Below are 27,513 nucleotides of genomic sequence, written 5' to 3' on the forward strand. Positions count from 1 at the left end.
CACACTCTAATCCTACAGTTGTGAGGATCTATCCTGTTCATGGCCATCCTGGGCTACATAGCAAGACTGAAAAACAGGTTTATTTTGAATAAGAGTTTCTTTAACACAAGCAGACTTTCCATCAGATTTCTCTCCCTCATTACCTCCCAGAGCAATGGAAGTTGTTTTTCCCGGCTGCTTCTTATAGCATCTTATTGTCAGGGAGGTGACAGCCTGTGAAAGGAAGAAAGTCCCTGGAGCCCCAAAATGTCAGAGGCAAGCTCCAGCATAAGCCTCTTTGATTTATTCCTGTTCCCAAGAGTGAGCCTGGGAAAGAAATGCTACCCAGTCTGTTTTCCTCTAGAACATGACCCACGGCTAAGTGTCTGGTTAGTAATGATGATGCTCACCCATGCCCCACCGGCCCCTCACATTCCCTCACCCCTCATATCCAGGTACTCTTTGTCATGTGACGCAACCTTCAGAAGAAGCAGTCTTCATGCATCTCCTGGAAAGTGGGTGTTTTTGCTTCCTCCGAGAATGCTGGGGAACTTGGTTAGCAGTTAGTGTTAATGAGGTCACCTCTAACGAACCGCTTAAGACAATCCCCACACAACTCCCTGACCTGTGGATCTGCTAACTCGGTCTGCTGTCCTGCAAAAGCAAACATTGACTTATGGCAGGTGACTAGAAAGATGGCCCAGACCCCAGTGCCTAAGCTAAGACCAACAGTCACCTTCTCCACTCCAATGGGTGCAACACACTCAGGCAAATCGGGGGCTACTTGCCCACTTCCAGGCAGGCAGAGGAGTCTAAATGACATAAGAAAGTCACTCCTAGGCTCCTGCTAGGCTGTCTTCACCATTCACAATGGATGATTAAATAGAGACGGCTCTGTTTGATTTTTTTGCCTCTTTTAAATCTCACTGGATACATGAACATCTTAGTGTTCCCCCTGACCAGCCATGCTTTAAAAGGTTTCCCTCCATGTGGAAGAATACTGGTCCACAAGGCTGGGTGTGTCCCTGTTCAGCTTTATCATCCATCAATATTATTTTCCTGCCAAATCTCATTTCTGGATCTAATGAAGTTCACAACTAGGCTACCAATTAAGTGAAGGCTAGGTCCATGGTCCCCAGTATCAGGGTTCCCTGGGCGAGTAGCTGGGAGAGCCTGTGATGCTGGGGTTGAGCAGGACCATATGCACCTCTCTGTCTCCGGGGCTCTGATGGCATCAGATGGCTGGCCCCAGGGGGGCTCAGGGGCTGGGCCCAGGGCCCAGTCTAGAGCAAGGCTGACTACAGTCTAAGGACAGACGGGGCATTCAGTAAAATCTGCAATACAAGCTGGCCGTGATAATGCACATCTGTTATCCCAGCACTTAGCAAGTAGGAGCAGGAGGATGGAGAGTTCAAGGCCAGCCCGGACCACATAGTGAGTTCTAGGCCAGTATGTGCTACATAGGGAGACCCTGTCTCAAATAAGCCAAAAACAAGCAAGCTAACTCTGGGAATCCGTCAGCCAGTAGGAAGGGGAATCGGGAGCTAGGGGAGTGATGGGAAGGGAGTCTATCCAGGAAGACAACAAATGGAAATCAGAAGCCTGAGGCTGAAAGCAAACTCAGAAAACAGGCAAAAAATCCCAGCCAATGGATATTTGCAAGACAGTGGGAAAGGGAACTCTTGTCAGCAAACGGTGCAAGAGTGAGCGTGTAAACACATGCAACGTGAACCTCAACCACCGCTCATCCTAAACACAAGAGTTCATTGAAATTGATCTATAGGTGCTGACACTCTGAAGACATCGTAAGAGAAAAATCTTAACCTCCTTGCATTTGGGAAGAGACTCAGTGTAATGATGGGACCACACTGAGTGCCACTGAACTGTACACTTAAAATGATTAAAATAGTAAAATTTGTGTTATCTGTATTTTACCCCCTGTTCTCTCTCTCTCTCTCTCTCTCTCTCTCTCTCTCTCTCTCTCTCTCTCTCTCACACACACACACACACACACACACACACACACACACACACACACACCAGAATATATTTTATTCTGCTATTTGCCAAGAAAAAAGGCATGAACATGAATTCCCCCGCCCCCAACAGCATACTAGACGTCATCAAAACTGTAAATCTTTCAGGCGCAGTGGTTTGTGTTTGTAAGCATCAGGACAAATGCTCAGGGGGTCCTTTGCAAGTCTGAGGCCGTTCTGGTCTATATGGAAAGTTCTGTGCTAGTCAGGCCTAGGTAGAAAGACGCAGGCTCAAGAGAAAGGGAAGAAAAGAAAAGAAACAAGCCTTGGTTCATCAAAAGACACAAAAATGAAAGAGACAAGAAAACTTAAAAAACTGATAAAGGCCAGTCATGGTGGCGCACACCTTTTATCCCAGCACTGGGGAAGCAGAGGCAGTCAGATCTCTGTGAGTTCGAGGCCAGCCTGGTCTACAAAGAGAGCTCCAGGACAGCCAGGGCTGTTACACAGAGAACCCCTGTCTTGAAAAACCAAAAAAAAAAAAAAAAAAAAAAAAAAAAAGACAAAATGTCTAGTATTTGGAGGTACTTAGAAGAGCTAAAGACTGTTTCATGTTGACCATCTCAACCACCATCATCACCGCCATAACCATTACCACCACAACCACCATCATCACCACCATCAAAGCTGCCAAACAAAACACCAGAGATCAATAAATAAATACACAGTGGAGATCGACACCGCGGTGAGCAGGTACAGAGAGGCGGGTGAGAGGCTGAAAAGCCCCACACCTATCACTGGGCACTCTGGAGCCTGAAGTAGGCGGACCATGAGTTTAGGGCCTTCCTGAACTACATTACACGCGGAGATCGTGTCTCAGAAATCTAAAACAAACGCTGGGTGTAGTGGAGGAATGATGGCTGGTCCAAAGACAACGGAGCTTTTTCTCCGGAAGCCACTGTGGGATCAAAGAAGCCCAAACCGAAAGTGTGGGCCCAGGCAATCCTAGTCTCTGGGAGATGTTCCCTCGGAGGCAGAGATAAGATGTAGAGATCGTTCAAACTGATACCTGGGAGAGGCAGGTGGGTGCCTCCATCCCTGAGAAGGTGCTGCCTGGGGGACAGATCTCAGCTTGAAAGAACCTCTGCCAAGCACACGTTCCTAGCAGCTCCGGGCGGCCCTAAATTGCAGCTCCACTGTGCGCCCCACCCCCTTGCTCGATGCATCACCTGGGATTTCCCGAGCCTTCTGGATGAGCTCTCCAGTGGGAGGGATAATGGGTTTGGACGAGCAGAAAACAGAAGGGGAGGCTGGGAGGGGGATTTCTTCGTTTTCTCTTTCCTTTGGAATCTGGTCCTGGGAGCGGCCACTTCTCTCTGAGACGTTAGGGCCAACCCGGTGCTTCCGATTTTCAGTCTCAGATCTGGTCCAAGTTTTCCCAGTCCTTGACCTACCATAGGAAGGTAAGAGTTTCCTGCTCTTCCTAATCCCGAGAGCTTTGGTTGGCTCCCTTAACCCTGCCTCGGCCCTGTGAGAGCCACAGTGTGGATCCTATTCTGTCCTGGGACCTGTGTGATGGATCATACAGCCACTGGCCAGCCACCAGAAGGGACAGGCAGCCTTAAGGTCCACACAGCCACTGGTCAGCCACCAGAAGGGACAGGCAGCCTCAAGGTCCACACAGCCACTGGCCAGCCACCAGAAGGGACAGGCAGCCTCAAGGTCCACACAGCCACTGGTCAGCCACCAGAAGGGACAGGCAGCCTCAAGGTCAGTCTCCATTTTGGGACAAGACGCTGGGCATGGCCCACACAGTTCACTGCCGCCCTTGTCCCAAGCGATGTGGCAGTCGAGGGCCCTCAGAACCATGGCACAAAGATTCCGCAGGCCTCCTAATCTCTCCCCGCCCCACCCCTGAGCCCTTCCTCCACTTAGGTAAACACTGTGCACTCAGACTGACAAGAAGAAGAAGAGGCAGGTCCCTCCTGCCCGACACAGGCCGGGGAAGACAGAGGGCATTCTGCCAGCCCAGAACATCAGCTGTCCCCGGCAAAGGTCAGGCTGCCCGTAAGAAGGACGTGCTCACAGCCAAGAGAGGTAAATCCAAACCAAAACTGTAGACAAGCATGTCACCCGACACTGACTGCTGAATTCTCGCAGCACGCTGCTGTTGAGGCAGCAAGCGATTTAAGTGACTCTAGGTGGGAACTCATGGGGTCCCCTCAAGCGGCGTATGGTAGACACTGCTAACAAGCGCTCTAGGAGGCCTGAGGGGTGAGGGAAAATCGGACAGGCGCTCCTGGGAGGACGCTAGGCTCAGACAAGGTTGCCAGCTTTGTGTCCTCTGTGGTGCTGTGAGAATTAAATTATTCCTGCTGGGTAGATATGAGAAGGAAAAGCTTGCTGATCAAAAGCAAGGTAAAGGAGTCCTGAGTTTGAATTCTGCCTCTGGTACTTATTTGTCGTCTGGTGTTGGCACATAAGCAAGCGAGTCTCTGTGGCTCAGTGTTGTCACCTGTGAAATGGGGATAAAAATAATAATAAAGCTGTTGTGGTGGTATACGCCTGCAAAGATAGAGGAAAGATGATTGTATGTTCCAGACCTGACTGGGCTACCTAATGAGACCCTATCCCAAAAACAAAACAGCACTTCTATGCAGGTCTAATAGCATTTCTGCAAGTTTGTATCCTGACATTTAAGTGCCATATATACTTAGCCATTACCAAAAATGGTGTCACGACACCCATCTCTACCCATCTAGACACTCTTCCAATGCAAAGAGCAGAAGTCCCCCTGGGGGCTAAGAGGAGATAATTCAACATCTACCCCTGGGAGGGCATCAATCACAGTCCTGAAAACAGCAAACCCCACCAGCTCTGGGAACCCAGCCGAGTCCAGAGGCGGAAGCAGTAACTGTGTCCCGCTGGCCCACAGAAGGGGGCAGTCAGCCTGCAGAGCCTTGGGCAGCCACGTGGCTTCTCTTTAGCTGAAGACGGCAGAGCCAACCGTGACTGTCTAGAAAGTCCTGAATCTTTGGAAAAGGCAAGCTGGCCCCCTCATGTTAACATGTAAGCCTTTGTGACTGCCTTGACCAACAGAGTATGACAAAGTAGAGCCATGTCACTTCTACGTCATACCAATGCCCTGCCTTTCTCCCTTGTTTCCTTGAGTTAGCTGCTCTTAGGAACTAACTTGCATGCTTGGAGAAAGCCTAAGTCACGTGGAAAGGCTTTGGGTAATGGTAAGGCGCGGATGAGGAAGACTCAGCCAGCCCCAGCTTTCTCCCTGGCCATTTTCCCATTGACATTGCATGAGGGACCCCAAAGAAGCGTCTAAACTAAACTAGTCAACCCCCACTGCTTTTTCTTTAAGTCACTTAATTGTGAATAGCCACCGGAGAGGCACAGCTATTTTAATATTATTCGATTGTCTTTGTCCCTTACCAAAATGGAAGTTTCGGGTTGGGGATGTGGCTATGGTGGTTGGGTTCTTTCTTAGCATTCACAAAGGCCTTGGTTAGACCCAGCACCACATAAAACCACACTTGGTGACACATGCTGTAATCCTGGCACATAAAAGGCAGAAGCAAATGTATTAGAAATTTAAGGTTATTCTTGGCTATATATCAAGTTTCAGGCCAGTCTGGGACAAATGAAAAAATTTTAAAAGCCAGGCATGGTGGTGGAGCATAACTTTAATCCCAGCGCTTGGGAGGCAGAGGCAGGAGGATCTTTATGAGTTTAAGGCCAACCTGATCTACAAAGCAAGTTCCACAACATCCAAGACTGCACAGAGAGACCCTACCTCAAAAGCAAAAGAAAAAAGAAAATTGAAACCAACATAAAAGTTAAAAGATAAGTCAGGCGGTGGTGGCGCACACCTTTAATCCCAGTACTCGGGAGGCAGAGGCAGGCGGATCTCTGTGAGTTCGAGGCCAGTCTGGGCTACAGAGTGAGTTCCAGGAAAGGCACAAAACTACACAGAGAAACTCTGTCTCAAAAAAACAAAACAAAACAAAACAAAAAGCTAAAAGATAGTCAGGACTGTTTCATGTTATATGTAAGAATCCTTATGAGCCGGGCGGTGGTGGCGCACGCCTTTAATCCCAGCACTCGGGAGGCAGAGCCAGGTGGATCTCTGTGAGTTCGAGGCCAGCCTGGGCTACCAAGTGAGTTCCAGGAAAGGCGCAAAGCTACACAGAGAAACCCTGTCTCGAAAAACAAAAAAAAAAAAAAAAGAATCCTTATGAATTAACAAGGAATAAGTTCCTGATAAGAATTTGTCACGTGGGAAACTGGGAAGATGGCTCAATGGTTAAGAGCATTTGAGTTCAAACTCCCAGAAACCACGTAAAAATTCAAGCTTGGCTGTAAATACCTGTCACCTAGCATTGAGGGGCAGAGACAGACAGATCACAGGAGCTCATTGACTAGCCAATCTTCCTCTGTCTCGCCAGCCAGCTCCCAAATAAGCACATGGAGACTTATTATTAAATATGAATGCTCAGTCGATAACTTAGGCTTGTTTCTAACTAGCTCTTATAACTTAAATTAACCCATTTCTATTAATTCACATGCTGCCATGTAGCTCATGGCTGGTTACCTCGTCTCCTACATGTCATGCTTCTTCTGCATCTGGCTGGCAACTCCACCTTCTTCTTCCCAGCATTCACTCTGCCCTGAAAATCCTGCCTAGCTATTGAACGTTTGGCTTTTTATTAAATCAATCACAGCGACATATCTTCACACAGTGTAAAGGAATAGTCCACAAGTCAACTTAGCAAAGGGTGCACTTCCAGTTCTGTGAGAGTCTGTCTTAAAAAGAATAAGGTGGAATAATAGAGGGGGACACCAGATGGCCTCCTAGGGCATCCACCAGCATACACTTCCACATATGTACCACACACACACACACACACACACACACACATTTTGTTAAATGATAAAAATCGCATAGTGCTGGTACAAAAACATATAGAAGACTCAGAAATAAACCCACTCAGCTATAACCCCCTAATTATTTTTTTTTCCAGAGCTGAGGACCAATCCCAGGGCCTTGTGCTTGCTAGGCAAGCGCTCTACCACTGAGCTAAATCCCCAACCCCAATTCTTTTTTTTTTTAATTTTTATTTTATGTATATGAATATTTTGTTCTCATGTATGTATGTGCACCATGTATATACAGTGCCCTTGGAGACCAGAAGAAGGCATCAGATCCACCATAACTGGGGTTACAGACACTTGTAGGCTGTCATGTGGGTACTAGGAATTGAACCTGAGTCCTCTGTAAGAGCAGGAAGTACTCTTAACCACTGAGCCATCTCTCTAGTCCCTATAAACCCCTAATTTTCAACAAATACATCAAAAACATTTGTTGAAAAAAAAAAATAGTACCTTCAACAAAGTGTTCAGAAAAGTTAATATTCATCTTTAGAAAAAATAAACTGTTACCCTGCATAAAAATCTTTTCAAAGTGGCTCAAAGACCTCAATGTAAGATCTGAAACCTTCAAACCACTAAAGGAACAGAGAAAAAAATACCTCAAGATATAGGTACAAGCAAGGAGAGAGAAAATAATCCCAAGGTGAACAAATTATGTTATCTGCCAGGACAGGCTCTAAAGCTACATGGAGAAATCCTGTCTTGAAAAACAAAAAACAAACAAATTATATTATATTATATTATATTATATTATATTATATTATATTATATTATATTATATTATATTATATTATATTATATATCATATCATATCATATCATATCATATCATATCATATTATATCATATTATATTATATTATCTGATGTTAACTCCACATACAGAGAAATCTGGATCATATCCAACTGAAAAGCTTCTATATAGCAAAAGAAAAAGTCAACAAAGTTAAGAAACAGCCTATGGAATGAGAAAATAAATCTTAGTCAACTCTGTCAGACAAGGGACTAATATCTAGACTATATAAAGAACTTCAAAATGAACATCCTAAACTACATCCTCTGAACAATAAACTGAACAGACACCCCTCAAAAGAAGAAATACGTGACAGTGGTGGCGCATACCTTTAATGCCAGCATTTGGGAGGCAGTCAGATCTCTGTGAGTTTGAGGCCAGCCTGGTCTACAGAGCGAGTTCCAGGACAGCCAGGGCTACACAAAGAAACACCGTCTTGAAAACAAAACCAAATAAATAAATAAATAAATAAATAAATGGAAGAAAAATGTAAGTGGATAACAAATAGTTTATAAGGTGTTCAATATCCTTAGCTAGTCAAATAAAAATGCAAATTAAAACTGCCTTGAGATTCCATTTCCTGCAATTCAGCATGGCCATCATCCAAGCGATGGACAGCTGCTGGTGAGGATGTGGAAAAAGAGAGAGCATCACCCTGCTTGTGGGAGTGTAAACTGGGGCAGACAGGTGAGGTCAGTGTGGGAGTTCCTTATAAAACAGAATATGCGACCCGGCTCCACCGCTCCTGGGTGTGTTGCATAAGGATTCTGTTTATATTCCACAGACATACTTCCACACCCAGAATCGATAAGATATGAAGCCAGCATAGATTTCCTTCCACAGATGGATGGATGAAGAAAATGTGGTACAATTACACAATGGAATTTTTCAACCGTAAAGACAAATGAAATCACAACATTTTCAGGAAGAATGGATGCAACCAGAAATCATCATGTTAAGTGAAATAAGTCACTTGGACAAATAATCTTTTTCTCTTACATATGGTCTCTAGATATTTTATATATTTAAGTGGTATATATATATTGACTGGTGTGAACCCCTGAATGGAGTCAGTAAGTCCAATAATCTTATCATTTTGTGACTGAGGAGGACTAATCCCAGAGAGGTGACATGATGTGTCTAAATTCACACACCCAATAGCCATCTGAGCAGGGACAAGATCTGATCCTGCAGTGGATAGTCTTGCTCCAGTGTCAGGCTGCAATCCAGCAGCAACTATGCATACAGCTCTGTACAAACCATCCTAAATCAGGAGACGCTGGGCCGTGCCTGGCCCTCGCTGGGTGGGCCTAGCCGGAAGCCAGCAGGTATGTGGTGGAGAGATGGGGGAGAAAGAGACGGACGTGTCCTGTGAAGAGAGGCAGAACTGGAGACGAGACACAGTGGTGGTGAGGAACAGCCTGATGTGAGAGGTCTGTGCCGCCACCTGAGGCCATGGTGACCTCTGAGTCTCTGCTGCTGCTGAGGGCCATGTCTGGGTCTGTGGTCCTACTGCAGCTGTGGTCTGTATTGATGTCTGTGGCTGTGTTACCACAGAAGACCATGTGGGTGATTGTCTGTGGTCTGTGCTGCCTCCTGAAGCCATGTTGATGTCCAAGAGCCAGGCTGAGCAGGCTCTGCCCCTCACCGGCCACTGCCCAGTGGCACCAGAGGTGACATGGGTGTGGGAGACCTGCTCCCACCCCTCATTGGGTCACGTGGGAGAGCTGGCCCCAGTGGTGTGGGCACAGGTGATGTAGAAGAGCTGGCCCACAATGGCCCTGTCCATCAATGGCTGCCGTGGAAGGCAGAGCTGACAGACTGACCAAATCAACTGCCACCCAGGCCCAGATCCAGGGCTTTGAGTTGGCTCACGTCAACATCTTCCCCATCTACGAGCTGCTGGAGCGGGCGAAGGGGCCAGTCCTTCCGAACCATAGCCGCAGGGTCTCCATGACTCAAGGCAACAGCAAGACGCCCGTGAGTCTCTATGGGGTTCCAGTATTGATGGTGCAGCAGAAGCCAGAGGCCTTAAACTAGACTAATGACTCATTGCCATGAGCATTCCCAAGTAAAGCTGTTTGGGCACAAGAGTGCACTGCGTGGCACACCTCAGCTCCAAGGCCACCACGTCAAACGAACATGTGATGGAGAGGTGGGAAAGGCAGAGGATCCGAATGGTACATGCAGAGAAAGCCATGGGTGATAGAAGAGCTGGTCATTACCCAGAGGGGTCAGCAAAATGGTTTTTCTTTCTTTCTTTCTTTCTTTTTTTTTTTTTTTTTTTGGTTTGTTTGTTTGGTTGTTTGGTTGGTTAGTTAGTTGGTTTTTTTTTTCTTCTTTTCTTTTCTAATTTTTCTTTTTATTTTTTTAATCTTCTTTTGGGAGGGAGGTTATAAGGGTAGAGGGGCTGGGAAATGAGTGGAATTGAGGTACGTGATGTGAAATTCCCAAAGAATCAATAAAAAAAATGCTAAACAACAACAATAGCAAATCATTCTAAATCAGAGTATACCCTAGTAGAGTGGTTCTCAGCCTGTGGGCCGAAACCCCTTTGGAGATTGAACGATCCCTTCACAGGGGTTGCCTAAGACCATCAGAAAACACAGATGTTTACATGACAATTCATAATAGTAGCAAAATTACAGTTATGAAGTAGCAATGAAATAATTTTATGGTTGGGGTTACCACACATGAGGAACTGTATTAAAGAGTCGCAGCGTTAGGAAGGTTGAGGACCACTGCCCTCGAGTGATGGCATCCGGGAGAATCCAAACCAGGCTCCTCTGTGAAGCCGATGGTCCTGCTTGCCGCCTCCCGCTCCCCACTGCTGGGCATCAAACCCAGGGTCTCATGAGTACTCGGCGAATGTTCTGTCCCTGAACAGCAACCCCAGCCTGCAGACATTTCTCACACGGGATGCTGTGAGAAGGAATCTGACATGCCTGAGAGAACCGGAGAGGGACTTCCAGGATGAAAAAGTTCTTCTGGAATAATTTATAGCCCAGAGTGGACTGGGCACATGTGGAGTTGACAACGAATCTGTCAGGGAAGAGGAAGGGGCGGGGCGAGTCAAAGCAGGGAACTTGGGCTGCCGGGGGGGGGGGGGGGGGGGGGGACACTTCTCTGTTGAGTTTCAACGTGGGAAGTGGTCTATTCTGATAGGTTGTCCACCTTTAGTTTACCTTGGTCCATTTGCGCTGTTTCTTTAAAAACTTATGACACTGGGTCATTTATAAGCAATAGACACTTATTTGTCACAATTCTGGAAGCTGGGAACTCCACAACTGAGGAGGCTCAACATCTGACACCTGCTTCCAAGAGAGCACCTTGTTCCCGAATCCTCGTGTGGCAAAAGGAGGCGAATCCGCCCCCACAGGCATCCAAACCCTTTCACATTGAGCAGATCCATTCTTACAGGTGGCACCCTCGTGACCTGCTCACCTCCTAAGTCACTCACCTCTTATTCCCTTATTAATTAATGGGGATTAAATTTCCAGATGAAATTCAGAGGGGACACAGTTGGACCGTGGCATGCATAGCCCAAAGCAGGAACCCAGCCACAAGGGGAAGTTGGCCCCAGGAAGAGATACAATCTTGAGGGGAAGGCAGCCTCAGCATTGACGAGGAAGAGGCCATGGCCCTGTCTTGAAAACCAAAACTGCAGACAAGAGGAGAAAAATATTCCATTGCATTCTTTTTTGGCCTTGCGAAATTTGAGTCTTCATTTTATTTATTTATTTAGTTAGTTAGTTAGTTAGTTAGTTAGTATTTTACTAAGAAAGGGAAGCTAGAATTTCTCTAGAATCATGGAAGTAGAGTCCAGGCATATATCAGCATGCAGTTAAAAAAAAAATGGTACTGACCTCAGGGACAGCTAAATTAAATCCTGTGCAGCTCAGTTTAGCTTCTTGCCCTCTCTGGGTTACTCACTGAAGGACTTACTTATTCAGTCTCTTTAACCCATCATCCCCATGTCCCCTGGCCTTTTGGCGCATGACGCTTACCACAGGTATACAGATCATGGCCAAAGGCAGACACAGGCTTAGAAATGATCCATGAAGATTAAACACGGGCTGGGGAGACAGCTAAAGGGTAGACTTGCCATGTACGCATGAGGCCCTGAGTTCAATTCCCAGAAACACTGGGAAAAAAAATCCAGGCGTGGTGGGTACAGTCCCAGCCAGGCCAATGATTGAACCTTTCTCAAAAAACACAGTGGGTGATCCCTGAGAACATCACCTGAGGCTGTCCTCTGATCTCCACATACATGTATACACATGTATGCAAGACACCTGCACCCCTACACGAACACACATGTACCACACAGTCACACACACACACACACACACACACACACACACACACAGACTTAATATGTTTTACACATGCACAGTATCCAGGGGTGAGAGGAGGACTCGGAGGACAGGGAGGACACACCTGACTGTGTGAACATCTTCTAAGCTCTTTGGAGCCTCAGCGTCCCCATCTGGACATGTGGGAAGTGTCACATCAGCATACAGAGCTTCTCCCTAAAAAGAAATTCCTATGCCAAGATGTTTAACTTTACCCCCTTTACTTCTTGCTGAGACGTTCCATAAACAGATTGAAGTAACAGATCCCCCGGGGGATGCATAACGTAGCCAGCACTCTTTCTCGGGACTTCCAGGGTCTCCTGAGAGAAAAAAGACGTTCCCTCTTCTTACACGTATGGAAGAGTAGCTGGGGCAGAATGGACTGCAGGGGCAATCAACCTGTGGTGAGTTAGTAAAGAAGGGTGTGGGAATGAGGTGAGATTGGATGCAGGCGGCGAAGGATGGATAAAATTTAGGAAGACAGAGAGGAGTTATACCGACTTAATGAATAACAAACTTCATAGTGGGCAGCTGGCCATTGTGCATCCATCAGCATATCTAAAAGCCATGGGGTGATTTAACCTGAAACCACTCTGGAGAGACAATACTATTTATTCCAAACTATTTGCTACCACCCCGTTAGGGTTTGAATCTGACATAGCTCCCTGTGGGCTCCTGTGTGAAGGCTTGGTCCCCAGCCAGTGGTACTATTTGGGGAGTGGGTAAAAACTTCGGGAACGGGCCTCTCAGGAAGGAGTACATGTCACTGGGGATGTGCTTCGAGCAAGAGTCTTGGGTCTTCCCTTTCTATGTTTCCTGCTCACCATGACATGGGTAGCCAACCTCATCTTCCATACACTTCTACAACAGCTTTGCCTCTCCTCAGACCCAAAGCCACAGAGCAAGAAAGACCACCCTGCACTGAATCCCAGAGACCACGAGCCATAATCTTTCTTCCTGAAGTTTCTCTTCAGTGTTTGTCAGAACAAGAGAAAGTCCAACTTCCACACAGCCCATCCACTTCCTCCACACAGCCCACCCACTTCCTCCACACAGCCCACCCACTTCCTCCACACAGCCCACCCACTTCCTCCACACAGCCCATCCACTTCCTCCACACAGCCCACCCACTTCCTCCACTCAGCCCATCCACTTCCACCACACAGCCCACCCACTTCCTCCACACAGCCCACCCACTTCCTCCACTCAGCCCACCCACTTCCACCACACAGCCCATCCACTTCCTCCACACAGCCCACCCACTTCCTCCACACAGCCCACCCACTTCCTCCACACAGCCCATCCACTTCCTCCACACAGCCCACCCACTTCCTCCACTCAGCCCATCCACTTCCTCCACACAGCCCACCCACTTCCTCCACACAGCCCACCCACTTCCTCCACACAGCCCACCCACTTCCTCCACACAGCCCATCCTCACCAAAGAGTGAACCGCCCACCAGCTCTGTTATCAGAATCGGCCATGTGACTCGATTTCCCAAGAGATATGGAGAGTGTCACATCCAAGTGGTTTATGAGAGTCACTGAGGAGGGTCCTCACTGTTCTTGTCCATCTCCAGAAGGAGATTTGTCCCCAGAGGATTCTTGTTTCTTCCGCCCGGAATAGAGAAGACATCACTGGATAACGGTCATGTAATTGGAGTGGGGAGTAATCCTTTGTGCTTGAGATTGTCTGCTACATAGCATAACTCTGTCCAAACTGACTGACAAAACCTCACGCAGAGAAACCTGAAGTGAACAGTTACATGTGGGGTCCACCTATGTGAAGCCTCATGAGGGGAGCTGGGAACGCCCGTGATTTTTTTTTTTAAGTAATGAGGGGGCTGTTGAGATGACTCAGCAGGAAAAGATGCTTCCTGCCAATTCTGATAATCTGAGTTCAACCCCCAGGACCTGCAAGTTGTCCTCTGACCTCTACATGCATAACATGGTGCTATACGTTATCTTAGCCCGGCCTGTGACGCAGTATATTTTCAGGAAGACATCCGAGAGGTTAAAGGTCTACCCCTAGCACCCATGTAGGAGAGCCCGAAGCTAGCCTAGCTCTCCCAGCTCACCACTGTACATGTACAGCACCTGTCCTGACGGGTGGGATGCCTCTCCCAGGCTGTTCAGGCCCCGCCAGGCAGCTTAGCCTACCTAAGAGAGCATCACGTCTGTTTCTTAGGATGGAACTTTGTCTGTCTGTTCTCTAGGGGGTCTAGAGCCTGGCGAACAGCTCGGGCTCTGCTGGCTTTCCTTGAAGGCCTCCCTCTAATTGAGGAAGCTTTACCCTCCCCTCAGTAGGGTTTAATCACTTCCGGAGTGTGCTGGTGGGGAGGTCTCCTTCATTGCCCCAATCCTCTGTCTAGTCTTATTTCCTGTGGTGAATTCTGTGACTGAGAACCTGGGTGAGGGACTGAAAACACAAGAGGGAGAGAAAACTGTAGGGAAGGAATGATACCAGAAATAAAGGGGGGAATGAACAAAAAGAGCTCCCTACATAGAGCCCGTGCAGGGCCCAGGGCTCTGAGGAAATGGCGCCCCGACTCCAGTTCTATACAAGGACTTGCCTGGGGTCCTCCCCACAACCAAAGCACCTTAGCACCAAACCTAGAAGAGAAGCTGCAGACCCCAGCGACTCACTGAGGCACAGCACACAGAGGGCAGTTCACGGAACTTGGAAGTGGTTTCTCCTGGTCTCAGGCTGGATTGGCCATGATGGTGTGATCAGGGAAAATGACCCGGGATCTCTCTGCTTCTCTCCCAGCGGCTAAGATCACTGCCTATTGACACACTAGGGACCAGGGTCCTTCCCCTGGGAGCATCCCTCTGTAGCCTTACCCACTGTGGATCTCAGCTTCCTTTTTATATTCTGTTTTGTTTTATTTTTTATTTTGTTTGTTTTTGTTGTTGCTTGGCTCTGTTTTGTTTTGGTGTGGTGTTTTTGTTTTGCTTTGTTTTGTTTTGTTTTGTTTTTGAGACAGGGTTTCACTATGCAGTCCAGGCTGACCTGAAATTTACTATGTAGACCGGGCTGGCCTTGAACTCACAAAGATTTGCCTCTCTCTGCTTCCTGAGTCCTAGAGTTTAAGTGTGCACCACCTTGCCAAGAGGCCGCTTCCTTTGTTCACATTTTGAGACTTGGCAAAAGGAACCCCACGCTCCATTTGGAGCAAACATTTATCAAGTCCTGCCCACTATATACTAAGGTCTTAGTGAACTCAGGACCATAACCTGACATTGTTACACTCACAGCAGAGATGAGGAAGCCAAGAGTTCTGGTGCCGTTTTGATTTACAATGAAATGACCCGAAGAGACACCCCGAGGGCTGCTGAAGGAACTGAGGAGACCACAAGGAAGAAAGGAGAACAAATGTTCAGTCTGAAGACACATGACAAGCTGGCAAGATGTTCCAGCCAACCTCTTTTTCTCTAGCTGAAAGGAAATTTACCCAAGAGATACTCTGGCTATTGGAGAGGGGGTTAGAGGACATGCATGATACATAAAACGTAAACTTTTTTCTAAATAACTGAGTGACTTTGAACACATTACCTCTCTGGGCCTAGGGCCTAGGTTTCCTCCCCACTGGCAGCTGGGGCTGACTAGGGACCTTTTTTTTTTTTTTGGTTTTTCGAGACAGGGTTTCTCCGTGTAGTTTTGGTGCCTGTCCTGGATAGTGCTCTGTAGACCAGGCTGGCCTCAAACTCACAGAGATCCGCCTGCCTCTACCTCCTGAGTGCTGGGATTAAAGGTGTGCGCCTCCCCCTACCCCCCCCACCATCCCCCCCCACCATGGCTTGGGACCTTAAGCAGCATGGTCTCGTCTTTCTAATCTGCCACACCTCTGTCACTTTCAAGGACAGTGCTTTGGCTCTATTTCTTGGCAGAGAATAATTGCCCCAGACCTTTTCTGTTTCCTCATCTGCAGGGATGAGAGTAATCACTTAATGGCCCTGAGCTCTGTGGGGACGCGGGCGGGCGGGCGGGCAGTTGTTCCTGAGCCAGGAGCTGGAGGTTGAAAGTTGGGCTCTTTCCCTGAGCAGGCAAGCAAGGAGACAGGCCAGCATCTTCTCACACTGCAGTGGCGAACACTCCCTGTGGAGACACTTTTTTGACGGCAGCCTCTCCCTCTAAGTCAGCAGTTCTCAACCTGTGGGTTGCGACCCCTTCTGGGTTGATCCACCCTTTCACACGGGTCGCATATCAGACATCTTGTATATCAGATATTTACATTATGAGTCAACATGAGGAACCGTACTAAAGGGTTGTATTAAAGGAAGCTTGAGAACTCCTGTACCTGTGCACCTGATCTGGGCTATGCTTCCCTGGAGTCTCCATATTTTTGTTTGTTTGTGTCATGGTTTCTCTGTGCAACAGTCCTGGCTGTCCTGTCTCACTCTGTAGACCAGGCGGGCCTCGAACTCACAGAGACCCTCCTGCCTCTGCCTCCTGATTGCTGGAATTAAAAGAGTACACCCCCACCACCACCACCGCCCCACTTGGAGCCCCCATCTTTATGGGGCTCCTGTAAGCCTCCTCCTCTCTGCAGCTTCAGTGTGGCCTTTCACCTAGCCCTAGGCCACCATGCTTCCCTGGACAAACTTTAAAGAAGGAGCTGCTGAGGAGATCACACCCTTGTCCTCTGTCCCCTGTCCCTCTTCCCAAGCACACTACAGGGTCATCTTCTTTTTTGTTTGTTTGTTTATTTGTTTTTGTTTTTTGAGACAGGGTTTCTTTGTGCAGCTTTGGCTGTCCTGGAACTCACTCGGTAGCCCAGGCTGGCCTCAAACTCACAGAGATCCTCCTGCCTCTGCCTCTCAAGTGCTGGGATTAAAAGCGTGCGCCACCGCTGCCCAGCCATCTTCTTCTATTTTTAAGGTTAATGATATGCAAGGTTGAAGACTTAAGATAGGCAAAGGGAAAAACTGGGTTGGAGGCGTCCCACAGACTCTCATGGAGGCCTGCCTGACCCAACTCAACTCCCAGACCAGAGGACCCTTGACCCTAACATCCCTACCTGCAGTCCGGGATCAGACGATCTATGCTCTGAGGTAACAGAAAAAAAGACTCCTTTCAACCAGGAACTGGGTGGCCTTTAAAAAAAAAATTCTATTACTTATGCCTCCATGGTGTGTGTGTGTGTGTGTGTGTGTGTGTGTGTGTGTGTGTGTGTGTGTGTGTGTGTGTGTGTGTTTGCTCATGGACATAATATGTGTGTGGACACACGTGCCATGTTGTGAATGCAAATTACAGAAGACAATTTTGTGGAACTTTTTTTTCCTTCCACCTTTACATGGGTCTTGGGGCCCAAACCCAGCTCTTCCAGCTTGTGAGGATCATCTTTCCTCTCACAGCTACCTCACGGGCACGTGACCTTTCACACGAGCAGGCATGGCCACTGATGTCCTCTTGTCTCAGATCATTCCGTTTTAGAGTTGTCCCAAGCATACCACATAACCAAAGGCCAAGTGTTTTTCCCAAAACAAAATCATTTTTCCTCCCTTAGAGGGAATGTCCTCCTCCTGGGCTAAACAGGAAACAGTTGAAGATCTGGAATTACTCTGCATTCTGCGTCTGGCTTGCAAACTCCCAGTGGTATCAAGGTCAAGTAGGAGAGAGTGAGTGCCCCACCACATGAGTAAAGATCAAATGTGGACAGCCAGCCTGGACCGGTCACAAATGAAGACAGAAACCTGGGTCAACCTTTAGAAGGAGTTCCTCCTATGAGTCAAGGTTTTAAACCAAGTGTTCAATTAGTGTGGCCTTCAAGGCTACAGCAAAGCAATTACCCCTGTGTTTATTTTTTAAAAGTCAATGACCTATGAATAAGCAGCTCTTGACATTGAAGATTGCCGAGTTAAGTACCCAGCTCTCTGCCGGATGGCAGCAGGCTCCTCCACATCGTCACCCAGGATAACATGACAGCAAACCAGGCTGCAGAAGGAAGAAATGTGCTCTGTAATTATTTTAGCGGCTCCGACTGCCAGCCAGCAAGATCACTTATGAAAAGGGATGCAGTTGCTCCTTATTAAAAATGCATGAATATACAGTCTCTTGATTGTGGAAATAATCAGCAGACAGTCTAATGTAACAAGACTCAGCCATGGAATGAATTAATTAGGGTGAAATTGATTAAGGAGAAGAGGATAAAAAAAAAACCTATCTGTGATAATTCAGGCTCTGACCAAACTCAAGCATTAATTCCCACATTCTTTTCAGATTAAGAGCCTCGTTTAAATGCTCCACATTAATAGTCCTCCGCAGCCCCATCCCCTTTTAACCAGAGAGAAATGCAAGCATTTCCAGTAAAAGCTAAATAGACTGCTCTTGCAGACTCAAAAAAGAATTTGGGGGAGGTTGGAGGTTTTATGATTATGTTCAGTGAAAGATGGAGACAAGGTCTGTAGTAAAATCATCAGCGTTGTTTTCTGGTCCTAAGGCTAGAGACTGTTGTTTTTCTCTACTGGTGAAGGATGCATACAACACCAGGCCTCCTGACTTGTGTGGTGGTAACCTGCTCCAGGACAGACAGGAGGATCTTGGAGGGACCACATATTCATTGCTTGCCTTGAAACAGAGCCCAGTCAAACCTCTTCTGAAGGGTCTCTGGGGACAGGGACTCCATCACTCTCTTGGTAATGGGGATGGGGTCACCCACAAGCAGCTAACAGAGTCCAAGTTCCAAACTCCTGCTCCATCCCCTGCAGCCGTTCAAAGACTGGAGAAGGTGGCCACACCATTGATCTTCCTCTTTCTGTCTGCCTGCATTAGTAACCGACTCTGAGTCCCTCTCTCTCTGTTCCTGGCTGTGCTTATAACGTCACGGGGTCACTGGCCTTTTCTCGCTCCTCTGCGGATAGCTGTCTTTGCACTGTGTCTGTCTCCAGCCTCACTCAGCCCTGTGGCTGAAAAGGTGGGGGTCCGTCCTTTGTCTGATCTAGGACAGGTGGCTGAGAAGCACCTGGAAGGGCTCGAGCCTCCTCCAGCATGCTCCCACTCACCACCTGGGGCAAGGTGCCACAGGAGGGCGGCTCAAAGTCACCAGCCTTATTGGCAGGGTGACACGGACAGAAAAGGTAACTCCAGTGTCCTGAATTTGATCTTGTTTTCTCTTGGCTCCCATTTTTACCTGGAGACCGAGCCTTCTTTGGGCAGACAGAGCAGAACCATGAAAACAGGAAACAGATTCTAAGTCTGTCTTGGCGTGCTGTCAAGAGATGACGACCAGAAAAGAATCCTAGCCCTCCGGAGGAAACTGTGTTAGAGGCCCCAAGCAGAGCTCGCAAGTGGGACTGTCGCTTGTTGAGCCTACAAGGAAGGTCCTGATTAGGCACCTATCCAAGATAGCGATTCCCCCCCCCTCCACACACACACACACACACACACACACACACACACACACACACACACACACACAAACACAGCCAGACAGCCAGTCTCAACAGCTTCAAACACAAACTGAGCAGATGACCCAGGAGGGTACCGGGTAGGTAGACTGCCACAGAGTAGGGGACCCGTTACTCCAAGCCTAGGAAGAAATCCAGACCTCTCTTTAAGCTGCATCCTCCAGGGATACAACCCACACTCTCCTGTCAGGCTGCACTTCCCACACCAGCCCCAGGGTCACAATGCTGGACTTTGAATGACAAAGGAGGAATTTGGAGAGGTGGCGGCCGCTCTTCCCTGGGGAATTAAACTTCATGTAAATTGAGGATGCAAATGGTTCTGTGGGGGCAGGGACAGCTGGAAGCAGCCAAGCCCCACATGCAGAGAGCACTGAGGCAGCCTGGAATCCCAGGCCCAGCTGAAATGTCCTTGCCCTGTAGACACAGCCATGGCCGATCCTTACTTCTCTTCCCTCACGCTCTCGGTTCTAGACCAGCATTTGCCTTGAGCCTACACCTCAGTCCTGAGGAAGATGCAACAAAGATGTGAAGATTGCCGCTGTTGAAAATGTCTCGGCTTGGGCCAAAGAGATGGGTCAGAGGGCAAGCATGCATGCAGGAGGCCTGGGGGCCTCAATTAAATCCCCCGAAGCCATGCATATCTGGTGTGCCTCTGTCATCCGGGAGACAGAGACAAAAGAAGCCACTTGGGCCGTGGTGGTGCAGGCCTTTAATCTCAGCACTCAGGAGGTAGAGGCAAACAGATCTCCGTGAGTTCGAGGGCATCCAGAGCTACACAGTGAAACCCTGTCTCAAAAAAGAAAAAAGAAAACAAACAAACAAAAACCAAAAAAAAAAAAAAAAAAGAATCCATGAAGAGGTCATGATGAGTTCAAGGCCAATTTGAGTTACATGATTCCCCTGTCTAAAAATTAAAATTAAAAAAGTGAGAGTTCAGCTAGGCAGTGGTGGCGCACACCTTTATTCCCAGCACTCAGGAAGCAGAGGCCGGCGGATCTCTGAGTTCCGAGCCAGCCTGGTCTACAGAGTGAGTTCCAGGACAGCCAGGGCTACACAGAGAAACCCTGACTCAGAAAACAGAGACAGGAAACAAACGTGAAAGTTTGAGGCAGGTGTGAGCGTGTATGTATGTAATTCCAGCCGTTGGGAAACTGAGGCGAGTGGACTGCCTTAAGTTCAAGTCTAGTCTGGGCTACACTGTAGTGTCCTCTAGGCCAATCTGCAGTTCCCAGTGAGGATCTGCTGCAAATAACAACAAAGGAGGTTCCCAGGAGCCCAGCTTGGTTTGTGTGTCCCCGTTGAACAAGGGGACTGGAGGTGACGTACACATGCATTTGCTGCAGGTCCTTTCCTGGTCCTCTGCCTTCTGTGCAGCAGGAGTGGCCAGGAGCAGGGATAAGGCATTGCTTATACCATGGAAATCCCAGCACCTCAGAGACTTCCCCAGGCTCTCCAGGATGTTGAGCTTGGTCTCCTAGGAGACCGGAGGCCAGGGCCGCAGTTATTTTGACGACGCTGCAGCCTGCTAAGCTGCCTAACTCCCAGGGACCGTGGGTCCTCTCTTGAGTTCTCCTGCCTGCTAAAAGTGTAGTGATCAGAAGTTTGGTGGACTCTTGTTTACATTTTGGAAGTGTTCCTCTGTAGGCTCAATGAACCCCAGCCCTGGCCTTTAATGAATCTTTTTAAAAAAGGTAGGTTACTTGCTTTTTTCAATGAAACCTGGTTGTTCAACATTTTGATTCTTACTAGGAAATTTTCAAACACAGGAAAAAAAAAAGTTGAAAGTATGGTACAAGAAAGCTTAGGAAAACCTTCGTCTATTGGGCTGGAGAGATGACTCAACAGTTAAGAGCACTGGCTGCTCTTCCAGAGGACCTGGGTTCGATTCCCAGTACCCATAATGGCAGCTCACTTCTGTCTATAACTCCAGCTCCAGGGCATCCAACCTCACACAGAAATACATGCAGGCAAAACACCAGTGCACATAAAATAAAAAGAAGTAAATCATGAAAGAAAAGAAATCTTTCATCTAGATTCACTTTCTATTATTCATATTCTATTATCTGTATGCTCTCAATATATGTATACTTATATATATAATATTGTTTTGTTTAGCCATTTTGAAAGTCACCGATTTGAGGACATTTAAATACTTAAGAATGGAAACATGTTATAATTCCTGCTTAGTTGGAATGTCATTGTCTCATATAATAAATTTAACGTTGATACAGTAATATTAGCTCACCTAGAAGATGCACTTAAATTTCCCCGAGTCTCCAAAACTATCCTTTACAGCGTTTTGAAAAGGCGCGGAGCACCGTCGGATTTACACGGTGTCTTTAGCGGCCGCGTCTCTTTAGATTTTATCTAGAACAGTGTTCTTGTCGTTGCGTTATGTTTGTTCTCATACCGCTGACATTTTTGAAGAGTCCAAGCGAGATTTCTCATAAAATGTCTCATGATCAGGGTTTGGACTGTTTTGTTCAGATTAAATATGCTTGGCCAAGAATATCCTGTAAGTACTACAGCTCTGAGGGGGAACGGTATCCTGGCAGTCAGGAGCCAAGGAATACCAGAAAGTCACACTACACGACAAATCTCACAAGAGAGCTTTATTGGGAAAGACACAGGAGGGTGGCTGCCCATGCTCAGGAGCGAAGCTTGAACAAACTCAGCGGGAGGCAGGCTTTATACGGGGTTCATGGGGGTGGAGCTTTCCAGGGTGGCTGGGATCGGTGGGATTTTGTGGCCTGATGTTGGGTTTTTCACTCTGTTGGGCAGAATTTGGCCTTCTGGGTCCGGCCATTAGGGCCCTTGGAGTGTTCTGTGAGCAGATCGTGGCCCTTGGAGGTCCTCGGGGGCGGGGCCTGGGCCCTCGTGTGCCTCAAGAGGCGGGGCCTGGTCCTTAGTGTATTCTGAGGGGGCGGGGCCTGTCAGTTAGAGAGCCTCAGGGCGGGGCCTGGCCACTCCAGAGCCTCGAGGGGCTTACGATATACCACAAGGTGATGCTGAGTGTGTGGTGTGTCCAGAGGCACCATATAGACTTTTGTACCACCAGTGGTGATGCTGAGTCGGGTCGCCTGTCTAAGGTGCTCACTGGACGTCCTCCATAGTTGGTCACACTGACCTAATCACCGTGTAACACTTACTGATGAAGCTGATAAATTTCAAAGTCTTTGGGGGGCATGAATGGAGTCTACTCCTTTGGAAAAGACTGTAGTACAGTTTGCAGGACTCTCCTCTGCAGATTGCCTTGGTTTACTCGTGGAACTCCCAGGGGAGATGGTGTTTGTTCCCACTGATGTGAGTGTAGACTTTCACCGTGCTTAGGAACTTGGAGGTTGGATTCCCAATCTCCCTTTAGTAAATGTTTTATAGCAAATTACTTAACTTCTCTATTAAGCCTGTTTACTCAACTGTAAAATGGAATAATAGCATCTTCTTCCTAGAGTAGTTATGGGACTAAGTAACGACATTAAGAAGAAAATACTCAGGTCCTGGGGCCATAATTCAACGGCCCTGGGTAAGAGAGGGAGGAAGGAAGAAAGGAAGAGAAGAGGAAATGCTTGGCATTGTGATTATCATATAAAACATACTCAAAAAATGAACATGCTGTGTGGAACTAAGCACATACATGGACATATGTACACACACATAGTCAACATTCATGGACCCAATGCAAATGTTCAGGAAGGTTGGGGTGTGGCCTGTGGTTATTCACCTGAATTCATAACAGAGCTCAGATCCAAAGCCCCATCTGCTAGACCCCAAATCTAAATCATCTGCCCATGGTCTACACAATACTATCAGATCGACACCTCCAGGTCCACACAACACTCTCAGGTCAATACTGCCAGGAAATATCACTTTGTATGAACCACGTGACTGAAATCACCTGAATAGTGCATACAGAAATTAGATTTTTATCTTACTTTCCCATAATTTCAAGATGTATAAAGCAAGACTTTGCCGTGTTCGCGGCACAGGGTTGGCCCGTGGGCTGCTCACCCAGACCCTTTCTTCCGGAATTCTCTGCTCACGGTTGCTGCGTCGCTTGGGAATCAGCACCACATTTAACATCGGTTACCATACTTCCATCAGACACACTGGCTCGATAGTGCTGCGTACTTGACCTCAAACATTCCTCTGCCTTCTGCGCCTTACCAGGCCTGTGCTCTAGACTAGAGATAAGCCTGGAGAATGGTCCTTGGTTAAAACGGAAAGACTTTAGAGTTCAGGGCATGCAGGGGTCTATGAAAACACCCTTGCTGATTCTCTCCTTCCCTCCCTTCCCTTTCTTTCTCTCTGTCTAGGGATTGAACCTAAGGCCTCAGGACGCTTGGCAGGTACTCTGCTACAAGCTGTACCTCCAGCCTTCTTTTTATTTTTTTCACTTTTTATTTTGAGATAGGGTCTAGTCAGGTTTGTCATGTAGCTCAGGCTAACTGGTGTTGACAAAAACTTACCTCGAAGGAAGTAAAAGATAGTTTATTTTGAACCAAATGTTAGTGACCCTGTGTTAATCTCGAAGACTTGAGGAGAAAACCACCAACACAATCAAATCATCTTGGCCAAATTAATTAAAGCAAGCTTTTTTATGTGTGTGCATGGGCTGCCTCCCCCTAAGATGGGGCTTGAGAGTTCAGCATTAGACAGGAGGAAGACAGGTTTATGCAGAGCTAGGGGGGTCCCAAATGGGGGATTTGGTGGGTAAAATAGGCGGCGTTATGGGTGCAGAACATAAGCATATCAAGTGAGTCATAACAACCTCCTGAACAAAGACATGGTTGCAAAGTAGTCATAACAAGATGGTCATTACAACCTTTGAAACAAAGACATGGCCACCATTCCGGGAACAGTCAGCACAGAACCATTTGTAGTTAAGGTTACAGGTGGGGCACAGCCCAGTCCTTGGGAAACAGCTTTAATCATGAATAGGAATGAACCTAATTTGTCATTACTATAAGATGACTTTTAATCCTAAAATGAAGGCAGGCTGTTTGATCACATGGCCCAAGAACCCAGGATCCAGATTGTTCTGAATAACATGTACCAGTGTGGGAGCAGCTACATGAACTTTTATATCACAGAACAAAAGAAAGTTATAAATCAAGGCGTTGTCTAAAGATTGGTGGCAATGTTAGGTAGGCATTTTATAGCACAGTAAGGGGGAAATTCTGCTGTAGGTTTTACACATTAAGTATCTAATCCTTTGTTTGGGGGTTCATAGAAGCTAGTCGTCAGCCACAGAGGTGAGTGTCTTTGGATCTGCAGCATTCCAACTCTCCATAAACAATAATCAATCATAAGCATAAGCAAAAATCAATCAATCAGCCTTGTGGAATCTTTGGCCTTGTGTGTGGGGAGAGGGTTATTTTGTTTGTTTGTTTTGTTTTGTTTTTCTGGAACCTTCAATTCACTCCTGGAACTAGAGATCCTCCAGTGTTAGCCTCCTACATGTTGAGATTACAGAGCCTCCAAGCACCGCCCCCTCCCCCATGGGTGTTCATTGGAAATCCCCATTTCTACTTTCCACTAAGGACCCCGGCCACAACTCTGGTCTTCACAGGGAAAAACCAGCATCTTCAGCAAAGCCCCCACCTGATGTCAAAGTTCTTCGCCCCACGTGACGGAGTCTGGGTCCTGTTGAGAACTAACTCCTCCTTGCTTTAACTGTCAAGTGTGGATGTGGGTAAGCATTGGGGCCCAGGAGTGGGGGCCAGAGGGGGAGTGATATTCCTGACTTGGAGGGTGGGGACACATTGAGCTGTTAATGTAGGACAGCAGAAGACCCGGCCAGGGTAACCGATGGATGGTTTGAGCTGGGATGATCACGAGTGAGAGGACTCCCTCCCTCCCTTGCAGACAAGAGCTGAGGGAGATGCAGGGCCACTGAATATTTCATTGACGGAAAATTGGATCTGGAAGGGGTGCCCGGGATGCGGATTCTGGTTTCATGGCCAGCGTCCCCAGATGGTGGATCATGCCGCAGAAGAGACTCTGTCCCTGTCCCCCGCCTGGTTTCTTGGCCACAGAAGGGAGTGGGTGAAGATCCTCTTTTCCCAGTGAGGTCAGCCTGTGCTCTGGACCTGAGAAGGTGAACAAACCTTCTCCTGAAACCCAGCCAGACCCGTTGTCTCATAGGCACTGAGGCACCTCCATTCCAGTTACTCAGCAGACACCCTGTTCAGACCCATTAAGGGGCAACCTTGGGAGCAATGTTAAGTACAAAGCAGCCCCAGGTGTTTCTGCCTGAGACAGCTTGGGAAAACAGACTTACTAACGAGTCTCCGACTGCGGGGCCCTCAGAACACCATGGAGACCAGGGGTTGATCAAGCTGCCCAGGCCTGAGCTTCGAGGTAGAGACGGCCCTGTGCTGATGAAGTCCCAGACAGAGAGGAAAGGGAGGCTGCTGCCAGGCACCAAATGAGGATCTGCTTCTGGCAGGGTCTATGGGCTCATTCTACCTTCCAGCAGACGGGATTCCAAGGAGATGGCAGTTCCTAACTCCATAGACAAAGGCTTTCCGGGTGGAAATAACTTCGAAAGGACACACGCAAAAGAAATCAAATGGTGGAGAATATTTAGCTCGTTGGAGAGGCTGGGACAGTGAAAGGAACCAGGCAGCTGGACTTGGGGCCTTTGCTTGCTGGGATAACAGAGACAGACTTTATCCACTAAGCTTTGGAAAGTCTCTACATGGTGGTGATGTCCAGTGACCTCTGTCTTTCTGCCTCACGGGCCTCTCTGGTCCCGGCTTCCTCTGCATATCCTAATCATACCACTCATGGCCACGACTCTTGATGGCACATCTCTACTGTGAGCCAGGCACCATCATGAGCCTTGAGGGGACAGCAAGGATGGGACAGAGCTCACTGTCCTGGAGCAGTAAGGAGAGAGCAGTGGCGGAGACTGCTAGGACTCTCTTAAATACAAACATGTCAGAGACCATTACCAATATCATTACCAGATGCTGTGACAACCAAACAACACAGGAGCGGGTGGGGGTGGTGTCGGATTGATGCTGGCTTAGGACACACAAGGTCCATAGAGGAGGGCAGGCAGGGGAGGCTGTGTTTATGGGGAGATGACCATCAGGGAGGGCCTCTGGGGAGAGATGATGTTTGGGCAGAGACCTGAAGGATTAGGGGAAGCAGGCAGACCTGGGAGAAGGTTGTCGGGAGCAAAGAGGACTGTGGAGGTGTGAGGGAGTCAGGAAGATCCACAGGCTCAGGCAGAGTCTCATTCTCCGGCACGTACACAGCTCATGGACTCCCACCCAGCCCCCAAAGCCTTCCTTCCAGCTTAAATGAGCTTGGGATGCCCTTCAGTCAACTCCTAGCTCTTGTTGGAGTGCCTCTGCTGGCTCCTGCAGACACGACCCCACCCACCCCATTTCCAATCTCACCCTGACCTTCAGGCTTCCGGACCACGAATAGCCCTTGCTGCACTGGACAAACAGCCCTAGAGCTGGCCTTGGGGTGAGGGCTGTGCAGCCGCAGCCAGGAAGTCACAGAATGGATGAACCCACCAAGATGGTGAGACAGAAGAGGTCTGTATTGTCTTTGCTCTCTCTGGAGTAAGTGAGGCTGGGGAGGGCAGTGGTCTGGGAGTTCGGGCGATCGGGTGGGCTATGAAAGAGCGAAAAAAACATGGAGGCAGAACCCCTAGTGCAGTTTCTAGGACCAAGCGAAGTATTCAATGAGCTTGGTGTCTAGCAACTCCAGCAGAGACCTTGCAGAAGGCACAAGGCATCCCTACTGTCCCCAGAGGGAGAGAACTAAGGTAGAGTCGCTCGTGCACGCAGTGGGGGGTGGGAGGTGGGGGGGGGATGGGTGGGGGGGTGGGGATGGGTGGGGGGGTGCATGGGTGGGTGGGGGTGGGTGGGTGGGGGGTGGGTGGGGGGTGGGTGGGGTGTGGGGGGGGGTGGAGGGTGTGTTATATGCCCTGGCTTCTGGATTACAGAGTTGGCAAAGCAGAGAGGGCTGAGGTATAGGTTCCAGGTCCCAAGAAATGGCTTCCTGGAAAATGAACCAAACATTAGGATTGAGGTTGAGATG

The 27,513-nt window shown here is 48.1% G+C and overlaps 1 long non-coding RNA gene across 1 annotated transcript; it reads left to right on the forward strand.

The window, feature by feature from the left end:
• Nucleotides 1-2,701: 2,701 nt before the first annotated feature.
• LOC143270105 (uncharacterized) lies at nt 2,702-27,206 on the forward strand. Its single transcript, XR_013047048.1, has 3 exons — nt 2,702-4,052; nt 24,993-25,144; nt 26,874-27,206. It is a non-coding gene; the product is annotated as an uncharacterized LOC143270105 (long non-coding RNA).
• The last annotated feature ends 307 nt before the right edge of the window (nt 27,207-27,513 follow it).

The sequence above is a fragment of the Peromyscus maniculatus genome, chromosome 22 (assembly GCF_049852395.1).
Source record: "Peromyscus maniculatus bairdii isolate BWxNUB_F1_BW_parent chromosome 22, HU_Pman_BW_mat_3.1, whole genome shotgun sequence".
NCBI lineage: Eukaryota > Metazoa > Chordata > Mammalia > Rodentia > Cricetidae > Peromyscus > Peromyscus maniculatus.